The following is a 19117-nucleotide window of genomic DNA, read 5'->3' as shown; positions in this document are numbered from 1 at the left end:
CAACATTAATAATGTCTACACTGTATTTCGGATCAATTTGATGTTATTTTAATGGACATTTTATTTTGCTTTTCTTTCAAAAACAAGGACATTTCTAAGTGACACCAAACGTTTCAATGGTAGTGTATATCAGATGAGAAAGGGGTGAAGTGCCCCATAACTTAACCATACCAGCAATACAGGAGGTATTCTGAGTACTAATTTAGCAGATTATTAAGAAAGTGGAGGGTGTGCAAAGTGGACAGTATCCCTCTGTGGCAAGATGAGAGCAGTCATGCAAATAAAAAAATGACTTGACATATTCACAATGTTTGCAGAAAACATTGTCGCCTGTGAAATCTTATTAAAAACATTGATGTGAGCATGCTGTGTTTGAGGTACACAGTCTTCAAACGTTAATGGGAGTCCTGATCCTTAACAAAAGGTTATCTTTATCTTTGTTTTGGTCTGGAAGGTATTTTTGAAAGCCTGCATTAAAGGCCCCGCATCGGCCACAGAGATTAAAGCATGACTGTTCCCACTGTCTGGGGCCTGGATATGTCTGTCCCCACTGTCAATTGAGTTTCCGAACGCTCACCAATTACTTTGCACTCAGATGCACTTTAGCGTCTCTTGCTAACAGTTCTTCAGAAACCCGAAAAGAGTTCTCCTTTCACTTTCAAGTACTGTAGGAAATGCGAGCATAATGATAAACCCCATGGCCTTGAAGTTTTTTCTCTTTCTTCTGTCAAATGTTTATCTTATTACTTGCACAGTTGTATGTCCTGTTTGTTATCTCCTCTCTCAGCAGTCTATTTCTCCTGTTTGACATTCTTCTGTTGTTAACACTCTTTGCAGTCCATAATTTGATATAATTATTCAGAATACCCCAAGTGGCACATTGTATCTCCTGGAAGCTCCCAACATGCCCATGTTTAATAACAGCTCTTCCACCTTACAGTGTTTAATTTGACAACTGCAACATAATATATAAATAAATACATGTTTGACCTTAACTATGCACGTAATGTTTGTGGATTCAATTAAAAGTATTAGTGAAGTGAAAAGTAATTTGAACTTTTTTAGGAAAACTTCAGTGTACTATACCAGTCTACAATAAACATTTACGTCATTTAGCAGACGCTCTTATCCAGAGCGACTTACAGTAGTGAATGCATACATTTCATACAATTTCATACATTTTTTTTTTTCTGTGCTGGCCCCCCGTGGGAATCGAACCCACAACCCTGGCGTTGCAAACACCATGCTCTACCAACTGAGCTACAGGGAAGGCTATTGCTGCAAGTGCAATAAAAGTATTGCACTTGCAGCAGAGGTGACTCGGACTCACTCTCTCATTTACATTTTAGTAGACACTCTTATCCAGAGCAACTTGAAGTAATGAGGGTTAAGTGCCTTGCTCAAGGGCACATTGACACATTTTTCACCTACTCAGCACAGGGATTCAAACCAGCAACCTTTCGGTTACTGATCCAACCTCTTAACCACCAGGCTACCTGCTCTCCTACTCTCTTGTAATAAGGTAGCCCGGCTTGCAACTTCAAAATCAGTGTCATCCTCGGCTCAAGACGGAGTTTCCCCTTAGTCTAATGTTAAAGACATTGGTTTCCAGAGCGGGGAGACTGGGGTTCAGAGCCCACCTGTGACATAAGCAAATGAGCTTGATCAGCATCACAGTGTTTCTTTCTGTGATTGTAGTACATATTGTAGATTGTAATATAGTTCAATTGACTTGAACACTAAACAGCTTGGAGGAGGTTCTTTTTCTGTCAGTAACACCATGATAATAAACATGCTTTGAGATCAAAACAATCTCCATTTTGACCATACTCCAAGAAGTAATATTTCATGTGCAGTAGACTTAAGGCTGATTTGGACACTACGGAGCGTAGCACAGTTTTGCAATGTCATTGTTCTTCACCAAAAATATTATGGCATTTGACACAGTTTTTTTCTAACCCGGAAATGGAGACCCTATGTATCATTCCTTGCAAAGACTGAGGGGCAGTATTGAGTGACTTTTGCAATGGAAGTCCGCCTCTGTGTCTACATCACATATTTTCTGGTATCCCTTCTGGTATAAACACACAAAGTGGGACGTGGTACTACTTTGCTGCTACTTGCAGGCTTCCTTTTAGCTTTAGATTTGCTACTCACAATTATATCTGTCTCTATCCAGTTTTGAGGAGCGTCTGTGTGAGCTGGTGAGACAATGCGAGCACCTCTACAACCCTTCGATGTGGTTATATTTGGACAAGCATGCAGAAGACTACAGCTGGAGGGAGATATCACAAAATTTGAACACCGATACTGATATCAAAGAAATATGGAGAAGGATTTGGTGCTGGTATGCTTGCAATCTTGAAAGGGTGAATTAGATGAGGAGTGGGGATGCCACTGGTGTGTAAGTCCTGCCGATTGTCCGACATTTACGTGAAACACCGTCAGACAGACACCAGATATGGTATGTACTCGTCATGCAGCCGAGTCCTTTTGTACAGTGTGTGTGTTTGTGATCTTCTGTTTAGCAGACCTAATTATAACATGTGAAATTAGCTCCTTTCTGGATGGGAGAAATTGTGAGTGGGAAATATTCAGTACCTGTGTTGATATCATAATGAATATTATTTAATACATTTAGAATAAGGCTGTAACGTAACAAAATGTGGAAAAAGTCAAGGGGTCTGAATACTTTCCAAATGCACTGTACGAATAACATTACTACACAGATCGTACATGTAATGTTAGCCTGCGAGCCAGCTAATGTTAGCTAGCTAGCTAACAGTGTGTTTTAACTTGCAATGAAAACAACTTTGAGAAAATTAGAAACGTATAATATCTGAAAATATAGCTAGACTCTTACCCTTATAAATAGATGAAAGCTTCTCCATCTCTGTCACAGATGCCATGGTTGCCCGTCCTTTGAAGATGTAATCCAGGCAGGTGTTTTATACAACAGCCTTCTGTGTTCTCTTTTCGACTCCCTTCGCATTTGCAATCAAAAGCCTGAATGTTCTCCATATCCTTAGCTGTCATACTCTGCTTCTACCGGCATTCCACTGATTTCAAAACTCGGTCCTCCAGAAAGTGGAGAGCCTTAGAAACACTTGTGCAGTTCTTCGTGATATCTTTCAAAAATTACGCTTTAGAAAGGATTACCTACAAATACTAAGCAGCACATATTATAGACAGCAGCGTGCTACTTGGCAGACCATCCTGAACTCATCTCTCGGCATGTCCAGCCCATCCATTATTTCAACCAATCATGGCTAGCAGGAATGTTACTGTCTTTTTCCTTGGCTAAACCAACTAGGCTTGTAATTTAACAAACTTGTTTGTATTTATAGCTGGCATACAAATGTGTTTTTAAGGCACATGAAAGTTCACGTTCCAGAAAACATTTCTGCCCTAAAACGCATTTTGATAAAAATAAAAAAAACAGTCAAATGTGTCTACTGTAGTAGTGATCCGCGCCATACGCCTAGTTTCCTGAAACATTTTCTGTGTATGTAATGATATGTAGGCTGTGTGTGCCGTTTTTAAATATACAGTGCAGTCAAAAGTTGACACACCTACTCATTCCAGGGTTTTTCATTATTTGAACTATTTTCTACATTGTAGAATAATAGTGAAGACATCAAAACTATGAAATAACACATATGAAATCATGTAGTAACCGAAAAAGCTTTAAACAACTCAAAATATATTTTATATTTGAGATTCTTCAAAGTAGCCTCCTTTTGCCTTGATGACTGCTTTGCACACTCTTGGCATTCTCTCAACCAGCTTCATGAGGTAGTCACCTGGAATGTGTTTCAATTAACAGGTGTGCCTTGTTAAAAGTTAATTTGTGGAATTTCTTTCCTTCTTAATGTGTTTGAGCCAATCAGTAGTGTTGTGACAAGATAGGGGTGGTTTACAAAAGATAGCCCTATTTGGTAAAAGACCAAGTCCATATTATGACAAGAACAGCTCAAATAAGCAAAGAGAAATGACAGCCCATCATTACTTTAAGACATGAAGGTCAGTCAATACGGAAAATGTCAAGAACTTATGTCAAGAACTTTGAAAGTTTCTTCAAGTGCAGTCGCAAAAACCAACAAGCACTATGATGAAATTGGCTCTCATGAGGACCGCCACAGGAAAGACCCAGAGTTACCTCTGCTGCAGAGGATAAGTTCATTAGAGTTAACTGCACCTCAGATTGCATTCCAAATAAATTCTTCACAGAGTTCAAGTAACACATCTCAACATCAACTGTTCAGAGGAGACTGCGTGAATCAGTTCTTCATGGTTGAATTTCTGCAAAGAAACCACTACTAAAGGACACCAATAATAAGAGACTTGATTGGGCCAAGAAACACGAGCAAAGGTCATGTGGAACCCAAAAGGGTTCTATCTGTAACCAAAAGGGGTAGTGTAGATAACAGGTATTGTGTAAATGTAAAACTTGCCCAAGACAGTTCACAGAACTGTCAATACATTTTATTTAGCCAATGTATTAATTACAAATGGACCTAACATTAGATAGTTAATCCAGAGATTCTTACCTTTGTCTCGATTATGCAATCATCGCCCTGGTGAGTGACGTTAAACTTGAGACAGGCATTTGTAGTTCTGTATGTTAGCCACATTAGGAGATAATTAGCATTTCATTTTGGGGGAGTTAATACAGGCGAAAATATTGATAAAATGTACCGTGTTCGAGAGATATTTATACGGTTGTCAAAACGTCACGCCCGGGTAAACCCACACGAAACAGACGTTAAAAAACTATTGGAACCATTTCCATGTTTGATCGCTAGGTTTTATGACTCATATTGTAGTTCAGCGTAGAAACGTGGTAATTAAATACAATGACCATAATCCATTGTGCCTGTTGTTTACAGCTCGGAACGAGATCTGTATATAATGATGAGATGCTCATGTCTCCACCCTAACAATGGGAGTTGTTATCACAAAGGCGGAAAGGAAGAGGACAAGATTAGGTCCAAAATAAACCCATATAAATGCATTGGCCTTAAAACCTGTTAGGGACAGACGTTCCGCTAGCGGAACGCCTCACCAATATCCAATGGTATAGCGTGGCGCGAAATACAAATACCTCAAAAATGCTATAACTTCAATTTCTCAAACATATGACTATTTTACACCATTTTAAAGATAAGACTCTCGTTAATCTAACCACACTGTCCAATTTCAAAAAGGCTTTACAGCGAAAGCAAAACATTAGATTATGTCAGGAGAGTACCCTCCCAAAAATAATCACACAGCCATTTTCAAAGCAAGCATATATGTCACAAAAACCAAAACCACAGCTAAATGCAGCACTAACCTTTGATGATCTTCATCAGATGACAACCCTGCTCCAATATCCAATGATAGGCGTGGTGCGAATTACAAATTCCTCAAAAATACAAAAACTTCAATTTTTCAAACATATGACTATTTCACAGCATTTTAAAGACAAGACTCTCCTTTATCCTCTATGGGCTAGGCGGGACGAATTCGTCCCACCTACGTAACAGCCACTTGAAGCCTGTGGCGCGATTTTCAAAACCTTAAGAATCCTATTACTTCAATTTCTCAAACATATGACTATTTTACAGCTATTTAAAGACAAGACTCTCGTTAATCTAACCACACTGTCCGATTTCAAAAAGGCTTTACAACGAAAGCAAAACATTAGATTATGTCAGCAGAGTACTCAGCCAGAAATAATCAGACACCCATTTTTCAAGCTAGCATATAATGTCACAAAAACCAAAACCACAGCTAAATGCAGCACTAACCTTTGATGATCTTCATCAGATGACACTCCTAGGACATTATGTTATACAATACATGCATGTTTTGTTCAATCAAGTTCATATTTATATCAAAAATGTAACGACTGCCGTGAGAGAGAGTGGACCAAAACACAGCGGAGTTAGTGTTCATCATATTTAATTAAGAAAGAACACTATACAAACAAAACAAGAAACTGACAGCCAAACAGTCCTGTCAGGTGAAACACAATGACAGAAACAATTACCCACAAAACCCCAATGGAAAAACATGCACTTATGTGTGACTCCCAATCAACAACAACGAACCTCAGCTCTGCCTGATTGGGAGCCACACACGGCCCAAAACAAAGAAATACAAAAACATAGAAAAATAACATAGAACGCCCACCCAATGTAACACCCTGGCCTAACCAAAATAAAGAACAAAAACCCCTCTCTATGGCCAGGGCATTACAGTGCCCCCCCAAGGTGCGGACTCCGGCTGCAAAACCTGACACTGAAGGGGAGGGTCCGGGTGGGCCTTCTTACGGCGGCGGCTCAGGTGCGGGACGTGGCCTCTGCCCCACCCTTGGCGTCGCCCTCTTAGGTGGCGCACCTGGCCGCGCCGAAGGTCTGGTGGGCCACCCTGACTTCGCCCGGCTGGCGGGCGACCCTTGTTGCACCCGGCTGGCGGACGACCCTGGCTGCGCCCGGCTGGCGGATGACCCTGGCTGCGCCCGGCTGGCGGGCGGCGATGGCTGCGCCCGGCTGGCTATGATGGCTACGCCCGGCTGGCGGGTGTCCTTTGCTGCGCCCGGCTGGCGGACGACCCTGGCTGCGCCCGGCTGGCAGGCCATTCTGGCAGATCCGGACAGGCGGGCCACTCTGGCAGATCTGGACAGGCGGGCCACTCTGGCAGATCCGGACAGGCGGGCCACTCTGGCAGATCCGGACAGGCGGGCCACTCTGGCAGCTCCGAACAGGCGGGCCACTCTGGCAGCTCCGAACAGGCGGGCCACTCTGGCAGCTCCGAACAGGCGGGCCACTCTGGCAGCTCCGAACAGGCGGGCCACTCTGGTAGCTCCGAACAGGCGGGCCTCTCTGGCAGCTCCGGACAGGCGGGGCACTCTGGCAGCTCCGGACAGGCGAGCCACTCTGGCAGCTCCTGACTGGCGGGCGGCTCTGGCAGCTCCTGACTGGCGGGCAGCTCTGGCGGCTCCTGACTGGCGGGCGGCTCTGGCGGCTCCTGACTGGCGGGCGGCTCTGGCGGCTCCTGACTGGCGGGCGGCTCTGGCGGCTCCGGACTGGCGAGACCCACTGGAGGCCTAGTCCTGGGAGGTGGCACAGGATGGACCAGAATGGGGAGACCCACTGGAGGCCTGGTCCGTGGAGCAGGCACAGGACAGACCAGGATGGGGAGACCCACTGGAGGCCTGGTCCGAAGAGGAGGCACAGGCTTAACTAGGATGGGGAGACCCACTGGAGGCCTGGTCCGTGGAGGAGGCACAGGCTTAACCAGGATGGGGAGACCCACTGGAGGCCTGGTCCGTGGAGCAGGCACAGGACAGACCAGGATGGGGAGACCCACTGGAGGCCTGGTCCGAGGAGGAGGCACAGGACGGACCGGGTCCAGAAGACGCACTGGAGGTCTAGAGCGCACGGCCTGCACAACCCGTCCTGGCTCGATGCCCAACCTCCCCCGGCAGATGTTAGGAGCTGGGATGTAGCGCACCGGGCTCTCCACACGTACTGGGGACACCGTGCGCTTTACCGCATAACACGGTGTCTGACCAGTACTGCGCTGCCTCCTGTAAGCACGGGGAGCTGGCTCAGGTCTCCAACCTGACTCTGCCACACTCCCCGTGTGCCCCCCCCAAACATTTTTTTAGGGCTGCCTCTCGGGCTTCCTACCCAGCCGTGTTCCCTCATACTGTTGCCGTTGGTCCTTCTTTCCTGCTGCCTCCACTCTTCTGAGTGCCTCTACCTGATCCCATGGGAGGCGATCATTAAAACTAGTTTTTCACTCCACAAATTTCTTATTAACAAACTATAGTTTTGACAAGTCGGTATGGACATCTACTTTGTGCATGACACAAGTAATTTAAAAAAAAATTGTTAACATTATTTCAGTTATAATTCACTGTATCACAATTCCAGTGGGTCAGAAGTTTACATACACTAAGTTGACTGTGCCTTTAAACAGCTTGGAAAATTCCAGAAAATGATGTCATGGCTTTTGAAGCTTCTGATTGGCTAATTGACATCATTTGAGTCAATTGGAGGTGTACCTGTAGATGTATTTCAAGGCCAACCTTCAAACTCAGTCCCTCTTTGTTTGGCTGCCGGGGTGGCAGGTCGCCTAGTGGTTAGAGCGTTGGACTAGTAACCGAAAGGTTGCAAGATTGAATCCCGAGCTGACAAGGTAAAAATCTGTCGTTCTTCTCCTGAACAAGGCAGTTAACCCACTGTTCCTAGGCTGTCATTGAAAATAAAAATTTGTTCTTAACTGACTTGTCTAGTTAAATAAAGGTAAAATAAATAAAAACTTAATGGGAAACTCAAAATAAATCAGCCAAGGCCTCAGAAAGAAAATTGTAGACCTCCACAATGTAACGGCTGTCGTAGAAAGGGGACCAAAGCGCAGCGTGTTGATTGCTCATGATGAATATTTATTATAACTCAAAACACTAAAGGACAAATAAAGAGAAAAACGAAAGCGCACAGTTCTGTCAGGTACATAAACTAAACAGAAGACAACTACCCACAAACACAGGTGGAAAAAAACCCTACTTAATTAAGTATGATCTCCAATTAGAGACAACGAGGACCAGCTGCCTCTAATTGGAGATAATCCCCACAAAAAAACGTAGAAATAGAAAAACTAGAACCTAAACATCAATATACAAAACATAGAAAAACACAAAACACCCCCTGTCACGCCCTGACCTACTCTACCATAGAAAATAACATCTTACTATGGTCAGGACGTGACAGTACCCCCCCCAAAGGTGCAGACTCTGAATGCTCCTAAAAAAACAAAAACAAAAAAGGGAGGGTAAGTTCTGTTTATGGCAGCTCTAGTGCAGTAGACATAACCTTATCTTCCAGCAGAGGAGGCAGCTACGGGGTGTAACCCCCGCTCCACCCGCTAATCCCTCTGCTTTAGTACCACCGGACCGTGGATCGTCGGCGAAGGAACCGGACTGTAGATCATCGCTGGAGGCTCCGGGCTGCAGGCCGCCGCCTCAGGAGGCTCCAGGATGCAGGCCGCCACCTCAGGAGGCTCCGGACTGGGGACCGTCAGTGGAGGCTCCGGACTGGGGACCGTCGCTGGAGGCTCCGGACTGGGGACCGTCGCTGGAGGCTCCGGACTGGGGACTGTCGCTGGAGGCCTAGTGCGTGGAGCCGGGACAGGTGGCACCAGACTGGTGACATGCATTTAAGGGCAAATGCGAGGAGCAGGCACAGGACGTACCGGGCTGTTGAGATGTACTGGAGACCTGGTGTGTATAGCCGGTATCACTTGTTCCGGAACTTCGACACACTTCTCAGGACGAGTACGGGGAGCTGACTCAGGTGGCACCAAACTGACGACACATTCCTTTGGGAAAAACTTGTGTGTCCTCCACCAACTCAACAACTCTCCCATTTCTCCCTTCTCCAAATTTTCTCTCTTCTCCCGGATTGTCTCTGGTTTACGCCTCTGCCGACTGCTCCATGTGCCCCCCCCCCCAAAGGACAAATAACAAAGAGAAAAACGAAAGCACACAGTTCTGTCAGGTACATAAACTAAACAGAAGACAACTACCCACAAACGCAGGTGGAAAAAAACCCTACTTAAGTATGATCTCCAATTAGAGACAACAAGGACCAGCTGCCTCTAATTGGAGATCATCCCAAAAAAACAACATATAAATAGAAAAACTAGAACGTAAACATAGATATACAAAACATAGAAAAACACAAAACACCCCCTGTCACGCCCTGACCTACTCTACCATAGAAAATAACATCTTACTATGGTCAGGACGTGACACACAAGTCTGGTTCATCCTTGGGAGCAATTTCCAAACGCCTGAAGATACCACATTCATCTGTACAAACAATAGTACGTAAGTATAAACACCGTGGGACCACGCAGCCGTCATACCTGTCAGGAAGGAGATGCGTTCTGTCTCCTAGAGATTTACGTACTTTGGTGCGAAAAGTTCAAATCTATCCCAGAGAAACAGCAAAGGACATTGTGAAGATGCTAGAGGAAACAGGTACAAAAGTATCTATATCCACAGTAAAATGAGTCCTATATCAACATAACCTGAAAAGCAGCTCAGCAAGGAGGAAGCCACTGCTCCAAAACCGCCATAAAAAAGACAGACTAAGGTTTGCACCTGCACATGGGGACAAAGATCGTACTTTTTTGGAGAAATGTCCTCTGGTCTGATGAAACAAAAATAGAACTGTTTGGCCATAATCAAATCAAATTCAAATCAAATGTATTTATATAGCCCTTCTTACATCAGCTGATATCTCAAAGTGCTGTACAGAAACCCAGCCTAAAACCCCAAACAGCATGCAATGCAGGTGTAGAAGCACGGTGGCTAGGAAAAACTCCCTAGAAAGGCCAAAACCTAGGAAGAAACCTATAGAAGAACCAGGCTATGAGGGGTGGCCAGTTCTCTTCTGGCTGTGCTGGGTGGAGATTATAACAGCACATGGCCAAGATGTTCAAATGTTCATAAATGACCAGCATGGTCAAATAATAATAATCATAGTAGTTGTCTAGGGTGCAACAAGTCAGCAACTCAAGAGTAAGTGTCAGTTGGCTTTTTCATAGCCGATCTTTGAGAGTATCTCTACCGCTCCTGCTGTCTCTAGAGAGTTGAAAACAGCAGGTCTGGGACAGGTAGCACGTCCGGTGAACAGGTCAGGGTTCCAGCAGGTCTGGGACAGGTTACATGTCCTGTGAACAGGTCAGGGTTCCATAGCCGCAGGCAGAACAGTTGAAACTGGAGCAGCAGCACGGCCAGGTGGACTGGGGACAGCAGGGAGTCATCATGCCAGGTAGTCCTGAGGCATGGTCCTAGGGCTCAGGTCCTCCGAGCGAGAGAAAGAAAGAAAGAGAGAAAGAGAGAGAGAATTAGAGAGAGCATATTTAAATTCACACAGGACACCGGATAAGACAAGAGAAATACTCCAGATGTAACAGACTGACCCTAGCCCCCCGACACATAAACTACTGCAGCATAAATACTGGAGGCTGAGACAGGAGGGGTCAGGAGACACTGTGGCCCCATCCAATGAAACCCCCGGACAGGGCCAAACAGGCAGGATATAACCCCACCCACTTTTCCAAAGCACAGCCCCCACACCACTGGAGGGATATCTCCAACCACCAACTTACCATCCTGAGACAAGGCCGAGTATAGCCCACAAAGATCTCTGCCACGGCACAACCCAAGGGGGGGGCGCCAACCCAGACAGGAAGACCACGTCAGTGACTCAACCCACTCAAGTGACGCACCCCTCCCAGGGACGGCATGGAAGAACACCAGTAAGCCAGTAACTCAGCCCCTGTAATAGGGTTAGAGGCAGAGAATCCCAGTGGAGAAAGGGGAACCGGCCAGGCAGAGACCGCAAGGGCGGTTCGTTGCTCCAGCCTTTCCGTTCACCCTCACACCCCTGGGCCAGACTACACTTAATCGTAGGACCAACCTTAAGTCTTCAGTAAAGACTTAAAGGTTGAGACTGAGTCTGCGTCTCTCACATGTGGAGGCAGACCATTCCATAAAAATGGAGCTCTATAGGAGAAAGCCCTGCCTCCAGCTGTTTGCTTAGAAATTCTAGGGACAATTAGGCGGCCCGCGTCTTGTGACCGTAGCGTACGTGTAGGGATTGTGGCAAAGAAGGGGGTCGAGTGATAAATGGCAGATATGTGAGGGCAGAACTAATAAACGGGCTCTGCCCGATCCCTAAAATGGCCACCCCGATCAGAACTACAGATCACAAAATGGCCGACTGCCAAAACTACAATTCCCAGAAGCAAGGGGAACCCTCAGAAGGTGGAGCCGACCCACAGATAAAAGGTCAAGAAAAACCAGGAAGAGAGAGAGGGCGGGAAGGATCTATGAACCATAGAGAAAGAGACAATCTACATTGGCTGGATTTACCGTGTACGAGCGGGACTGTTTTGGACTTACCTGTTGGCGTTTAGACCTGGACCTACCGAGAACCAGATTTGTGTACCGTTCCCTGCTATCCTTGACCTTACCTGCGGCCTGGGTGGACCAGGACAGCGAAACAAACACACAGGTACTGTCATGTTCGAAAGAACTTTCATTCTGGGCTGACTTTGGTGACAGTTTCCCACTTAACCTGTTGGGTCTAGGGGGCAGCATTTGCACGTCTGGATAAAAAAAATGTACCCGATTTAATCTGGTTACTAATCCTACCCAGTAACTAGAATATGCATATACTTATTATATATGGATAGAAAACACTCTAAAGTTTCCAAAACTGTTTGAATGGTGTCTGTGAGTATAACAGAACTCATTTGGCAGGCAAAACCCTGAGACATTTTCTGACAGGAAGTGGATACCTGATGTGTTGTATTGATTTTAAACCTATCCCATTGAAAAACACAGGGGTTTAGGAATATTTTGGCACTTCCTATTGCTTCCACTAGATGTCACCAGCCTTTACAAAGTGTTTTGAGTCTTCTGGAGGGAGATCTGACCGAACAAGAGCCATGGAACGGTGATGTCCCATTAGACACCTGGCGCGCTACTTCATGTTGGGTACCCTCGTTCCAATACGTTATAAAAGGCTATGCATTCGTCCACCTTGAATATTATTCATGTTCTGGTTAAAAAAGGCCCTAATGATTTATGCTATACAACGTTTGACATGTTTGAACGAACGGAAATATATTTTTTCCCCTCGTTCATGACGAGAAGTCCGGCTGGCTTACATCATGTGCTAACGAGACGGAGATTTTTGGACATAAATGATGAGCTTTTTTGAACAAAACTACATTCGTTATGGACCTGTGATACCTGGAAGTGACATCTGATGAAGAGAATCAAAGGTAATGGATTATTTACATAGTATTTTCGATTTTAGATCTCCCCAACATGACGTCTAGTCTGTATCGCAACGCGTATTTTTCTGGGCACAGTGCTCAGATTATTGCAAAGTGTGATTTCCCAGTAAGGTTATTTTTAAATCTGGCAAGTTGATTGCGTTCAAAAGATGTAAATCTATAATTCTTTAAATGACAATATAATATTTTACCAATGTTTTCTAATTTTAATTATTTAATTTGTGACGCTGACTTGACTGCCGGTTATTGGAGGGAAACGATTTCCTCAACATCAATGCCATAGTAAAACGCTGTTTTTGTATATAAATATGAACTTGATAGAACTAAAAATGCATGCATTGTCTAACATAATGTCCTAGGAGTGTCATCTGATGGAGATTGTAAAAGGTTAGTGTATCATTTTAGCTGGTTTTATGGTTTTGGTGACCCTGTCTTTGACTTGACAAAACATTACACACAACTCTTGTAAATGTACTGTCCTAACATACTCTAAATTTATGCTTTCGCCGTAAAACCTTTTTGAAATCGTAAAACGTGGTTAGATTAAGGAGATGTTTATCTTTCAAATGGTGTAACATAGTTGTATTTTTGAAAAATTTGAATTTTGACATTTATTTGGATTCAAATTTGCCGCTCTTGAAATGCACCTGCTGTTGATGGAGTGCACCACAGGTGGCACGCTAGCGTCCCACCTAGCCCCAAGAGGTTAATTGTGACAAACGCTCCTAACTTTGAAGAGGTTTGCCACACGTGGTGGCGAATGTGGGCAGTAGATTAACCATACCGCTGGTTAGATAGAAAAAAAGAAAAAAAAAAGTTTAGTTAGCACTCCAAAGGGGAGTCAGGTTTTTTTTTTTTTTTTTTTGTGGCTTTGTTTGGTTAGGACAGTTTTTTCAGGAAAATGAGTATGGAGGGAGCCATACAGTCCCTGTTACAAGCGGCGGCCGCCCAACAAGAACCAACTAGAGCTCAACAAATAGCTCATCAGGATGCAATGCGAATGTATCAGGACACGTTACAGGTCCAGCACCGCACCAACCAGCAGCTCAGAGAAGAGCAAGAGAGAAACACCCGGGAGTTAAGAGAAGGCCTAAAGGGGCTAGCGGACCAAATTGGGGCTCAGTTACCAGCTGTAAATACCCAAAGGTGGGCCAATCCTTTTCTTCAAAAAATGACAACGCAGGATAATGTGGAAGCATATCTTACCACCTTCGAAAGGACGGCAGAGAGGGAGAAGTGGCCGAAAGAAGAATGGGCAGGGCTTCTGGCACCATACCTGGCAGGGGATGCTCAAAAAGCATATTTCGACCTGGAGTTGAAGGATGCACAGGATTACGATAAACTAAAGGGAGAGATTCTGACTAGACTGGGAGTGACCGATACCGTGAGGGCACACCGCTTCCACCAGTGGTCCTACAGACCGGGACAACCCCCCCCCCTCCCGAACACAGATGTTCGACTTGATTCATCTGGCACGGAAATGGTTGCGACCGGAGACCCGTTCGTCCGCCGAGGTCGTCGAGACCATCGTACTCAACCAGTTTCAGCGAGGTCTACCCCAAGAAGTGCGACGATGGGTTGGCCAGAACGATGTACTTTCTGCCGACCATCTCGTGGGCCTGGTTGAACGGTATTGTACGGCAGGAACAGCTGAGCAGGCGCAGGAGGAAAGATTCCCATTCCCCAGGCCTGGGCGAACCAGCGGACAGGGTAAGACTGTCCCAACAGGTGGAGGGGGAGGAGAGCAGCGTGGGGCCATGAGGAAAGAATCAGAATCGGGCCGAGACACTAAGGGAAAAACCGGAAACCGGGACTGGGGGTCGAGGAGGTCTCCCCCCCGAAACCCTATTATCTGTTACAATTGTAATCGACCGGGACATATTGCAGCCTACTGCCCTATTAACCTCTTACATCTAGACGTTCCGCTAGCGGAACACCTGCTCCAATATCCAATGATGGGCGTGGCGCGAAATACAAATTCCTCTAAAATCCGAAAACTTCAATTTTTCAAACATATGACTATTTTACAGCATTTTAAAGACAAGACTCTCGTTAATCTAACCACACAAAAAGGCTTTACAACGAAAGCAAAACATTAGATTATGTCAGCAGAGTACCCAGCCAGAAATAATCAGACACCCATGGATTCCGGCAGTATGCTAACCCTGGTCGTTGCAAACCTAGTGCCGACGTATAAACTGGATACAAGTCAGGATATCAGTGTTACGTGCATTCATGGGGATACCCGTCTGTACCCCACAGCCTTAGTGAGCATACAAACAGAGGACGGTCTGCTGGATTATGAGGTCGGCGTGGTCCCAAAGATGCCATATGATGTAATATTGGGTAGATACTTTCCTAACTTTGCGAAGTTAGGCCAAAAGAACGGCATATTTGAGAAGCCAACAACCCTGACCAAGCAGGAAGAAGCATGGGGCCTTCAACCAAGGCCAAGAAAAGAGGTCTCCCAGGGGCCAACCTCACAGGTACTAGTAGGGGAGGATGAGGATGAAGTGGCAAACCTTGTTGATAATGAACAGCCCAGTACTAGTGGGGCTGGGGTCGATCTGAATCCAGAGGACGACTATCTAGAACCAGCAGATCTGGCAGGGTCCATGACTAATTTCGGGACGGCCCAACACCAGGATCCAACCCTGCAGCAAGCCAGAGCAGATGTGCAGGTCGTAGATGGTACTCCCATAAATGATAGGATGATGCCTAACAGTTTTCCCCACTTCATCATGAAAAATGGTTTGGTGTACAGAGTCTCAAAAATAGGGGTTGATGTGGTGGAACAGTTGTTGGTCCCCACCCGGTACAGGAAGACAGTACTGGATCTAGCTCATGGGCACATTCTGGGTGGACACCTTGGTATCGATAAAACCCGAGACCGGATTGTAAGGAGGTTTTACTGGCCAGGAATTCAGGCTGAAGTGGCTCGGCATTGTGAAGAGTGCCCGATTGTGAACAGCTCCCCGACCAGCGTTTAGAAGCCCGTTAGTGCCACTCCCCATAATCGAAATGCCATTTGAGAGGATAGCGATGGATATAGTGGGCCCACTACCCAAATCTGCCAGAGGGCACCAATACATTCTGGTCATTCTAGATTATGCCACTCGCTACCCAGAAGCCATTCCCCTTCGGACAATGGCTTCCAAAAATATCGCCAAGGAACTAGTGCTATTGTTCACCAGGGTCGGGGTCCCAAAGGAGATCCTTACTGACCAGGGGACCCCCTTTATATCCCGCCTTATGGTGGACCTTTGTAAATTGTGGCAGGTGAAACAGTTGAAGACATCGGTTTACCATCCACAGACGGACGGGCTGGTTGAGAGATTCAACCGGACCCTGAAGTCAATGCTCAGGAAGGTAATCGACAAGGATGGGGAAAACTGGGATTGCATGTTGCCATATCTGATGTTTGCCATTAGAGAGGTTCCTCAAGCCTCGCTGGGGTTTTCTCCCTTCGAGCTGGTATATGGGAGGCACCCCCGGGGAATCTTAGACATCGCCCGGGAAACCTGGGAACACCAATCCACCCCGTATATTAGTGTCATAGAGCACATCACGGCAATGCAAAACAGGATAGCCACAGTCATGCCCATCGTCAGAGAGCACATGAGACAAGCACAAGAGCACCAGCGGCACACTTATAACCGGCAGGCTACCCTGAGGGAATTTCAACCGGGAGATAAGGTGTTAGTGCTGATCCCCACGGTAGAGTGCAAACTACTAGCCACATGGAAAGGACCATATGAAGTACTGGAGAGAATAGGAGAAGTTAATTATCGGATCCGACAGCCAGGTCGACGGCCCCAGGAACAGATATATCACATAAACCTGTTAACTTCTTTGGGCTAGGGGGCAGTATATTCACATCCGGATAAAAAACGTACCCGATTTAATCTGGTTACGACTCCTGCCCAGTAACTAGAATATGCATATAATTATTGGCTTTGGATAGAAAACACCCTAAAGTTTATAAAACTGTTTGAATGGTGTCTGTGAGTATAACAGAACTCCTATGGCAGGCAAAAACCTGAGAAGGTTTCATGCAGGAAGTGGCCTGTCTGACAAGGTGTTGTTGTTCTTGCTTCTGTGTATTGAAGAGTCAGGATCTTAGCTGTAACGTGACATTTCCTAGGGCTCCAATAGGCTCTCAGAGCCCGGGAAAAACCTGAACGATGACGACACATTATCGCCTTTTCCAAGTGGCCCATCAGAGGACAATGGAATTAGGCGCGTGCCCGATTCGACCCCATGCAGTATTTTCCTTCGGCTGTTTAGATAATTGCAGATTCCCGGTCGGAATATTATCGCTTTTTTACGAGAATAATGGCATAAAAATGTATTTTAAACAGCGGTTGACATGCTTCGAAGTACGGTAATGGAATATTTAGATTTTTTTTGTCACGAAATGCGCCATGCGCACGACCGTTATTTACCCTTTCGGATAGTGTCTAGAACTCACGAACAAAACGACGCTGTTTGGATATAACGATGGTTTATTTGGGACCAAACCAACATTTGTTATTGAAGTAGAAGTCCTGGGAGTGCATTCTGATGAAGAACAGGAAAGGTAAGACCATTTTTGTTTTAGTAAATGGGATTTTGGTGAAGGCTAAACTTGCCGGGTGTCTAAATAGCTAGCCCTGTGATGCCGGGCTATCTACTCAGAATATTGCAAAATGTGCTTCATCCGAAAAGCTATTTTAAAATCGGACATATCGAGTGCATAGAGGAGGTCTGTATCTATAATTCTTAAAATAATTGTTATGCTTTTTGTGAACGTTTATCGTGAGTAATTTAGTAAATTGTTAGTAAATTCCCCGGAAGTTTGCGGGGGGTATGCTTTTTCTGAACGTCACATGCTAATGTAAAAAGCTGGTTTTTGATATAAATATGAACTTGATTGAACAAAAAATGCATGTTTTGTATAACATAATGTCCTAGGTGTGTCATCTGATGAAGATCATCAAAGGTTAGTGCTGCATTTAGCTGTCTTCTGGGTTTTTGTGACATTATATGCTAGCTTGAAAAATGGGTGTCTGATTATTTCTGGCTGTGTACTCTGCTGACATAATCTAATGTTTTGGTTTCGTTGTAAAGCCTTTTTGAAATCGGACAGTGTGGTTAGATTAACGAGAGTCTTGTCTTTAAATAGCTGTAAAATAGTCATATGTTTGAGAAATTGAAGTAATAGCATTTCAAAGGTTTTGAAAATCGCGCCACAAGATTCAACTGGCTGTTACGTAGGTGGGACGAATTCGTCCCGCCGATCCCATAGAGGTTAAAAGCATGGAGAGAGAGAGAAACACTAATGGTCACGTACCCCACACACACTCAGGAGACAGCCGAAGTAAATATTTCACCTACTTTGTCCCCAGCACAAGTACAGGAAGTAAAGACCCTGATCCAGAAAAACAGAGATGTGTTTAGGACCACAATAGTGGTCCTAAAACGGAACCTTGAGGAACACCGAAATTTACAGTTGATTTGTCAGAGGACAAACCATTCACAGAGACAAACTGATATCTTTCCGACAGATAAGATCTAAACCAGGCCAGAACTTGTCCATGTAGACCAATTTGGGTTTCCAATCTCTCCAAAAGAAAGTGGTGATTGATGGTATCAAAAGCAGCACTAAGATCTAGGAGCAGGAGGACAGATGCAGAGCCTCGGTCTGACGTCATTAAAAGGTCATTTACCACCTTCACAAGCGCAGTCTCAGTGCTATGATGGGATCTAAAACCAGACTGAAGCATTTCGTATACATTGTTTGTCTTCAGGAAGGCAGTGAGTTGCTGCGCAACAGCTTTTTCTAAAATTTTTGAGAGGAATGGAAGATTTGATATAGGCCGATAGTTTTTTATAATTTCTGGATCAAGATTTGGCTTTTTCAAGAGAGACTTTATTACTGCCACTTTTAGTGAGTTTGGTACACATCCGGTGGATAGAGAACCGTTTATTATGTTCAACATAGGAGGGCCAAGCACAGGAAGCAGCTCTTTCAGTAGTTTAGTTGGGATAGGGTCCAGTATGCAGCTTGAAGGTTTAGAGGCCATGATTATTTTCATCATTGTGTCAAGAGATCTAGTACTAAAACACTTTAGTGTCTCCCTTGATCCTAGGTCCTGGCAGAGTTGTACAGACTCAGGACAACGGAGCTTTGCAGGAATACGCAGATTTAAAGAGGAGTCATTATGACCATCATTATGTTTGGAGGAAAAAGGGGGAGGCTTGCAAGCCA

The sequence above is a fragment of the Salmo salar genome, chromosome ssa12, assembly GCF_905237065.1.
Source record: "Salmo salar chromosome ssa12, Ssal_v3.1, whole genome shotgun sequence".
NCBI classification, from domain to species: Eukaryota; Metazoa; Chordata; class Actinopteri; order Salmoniformes; family Salmonidae; genus Salmo; species Salmo salar.
Note: the sequence above shows the minus strand (reverse complement) of the source record.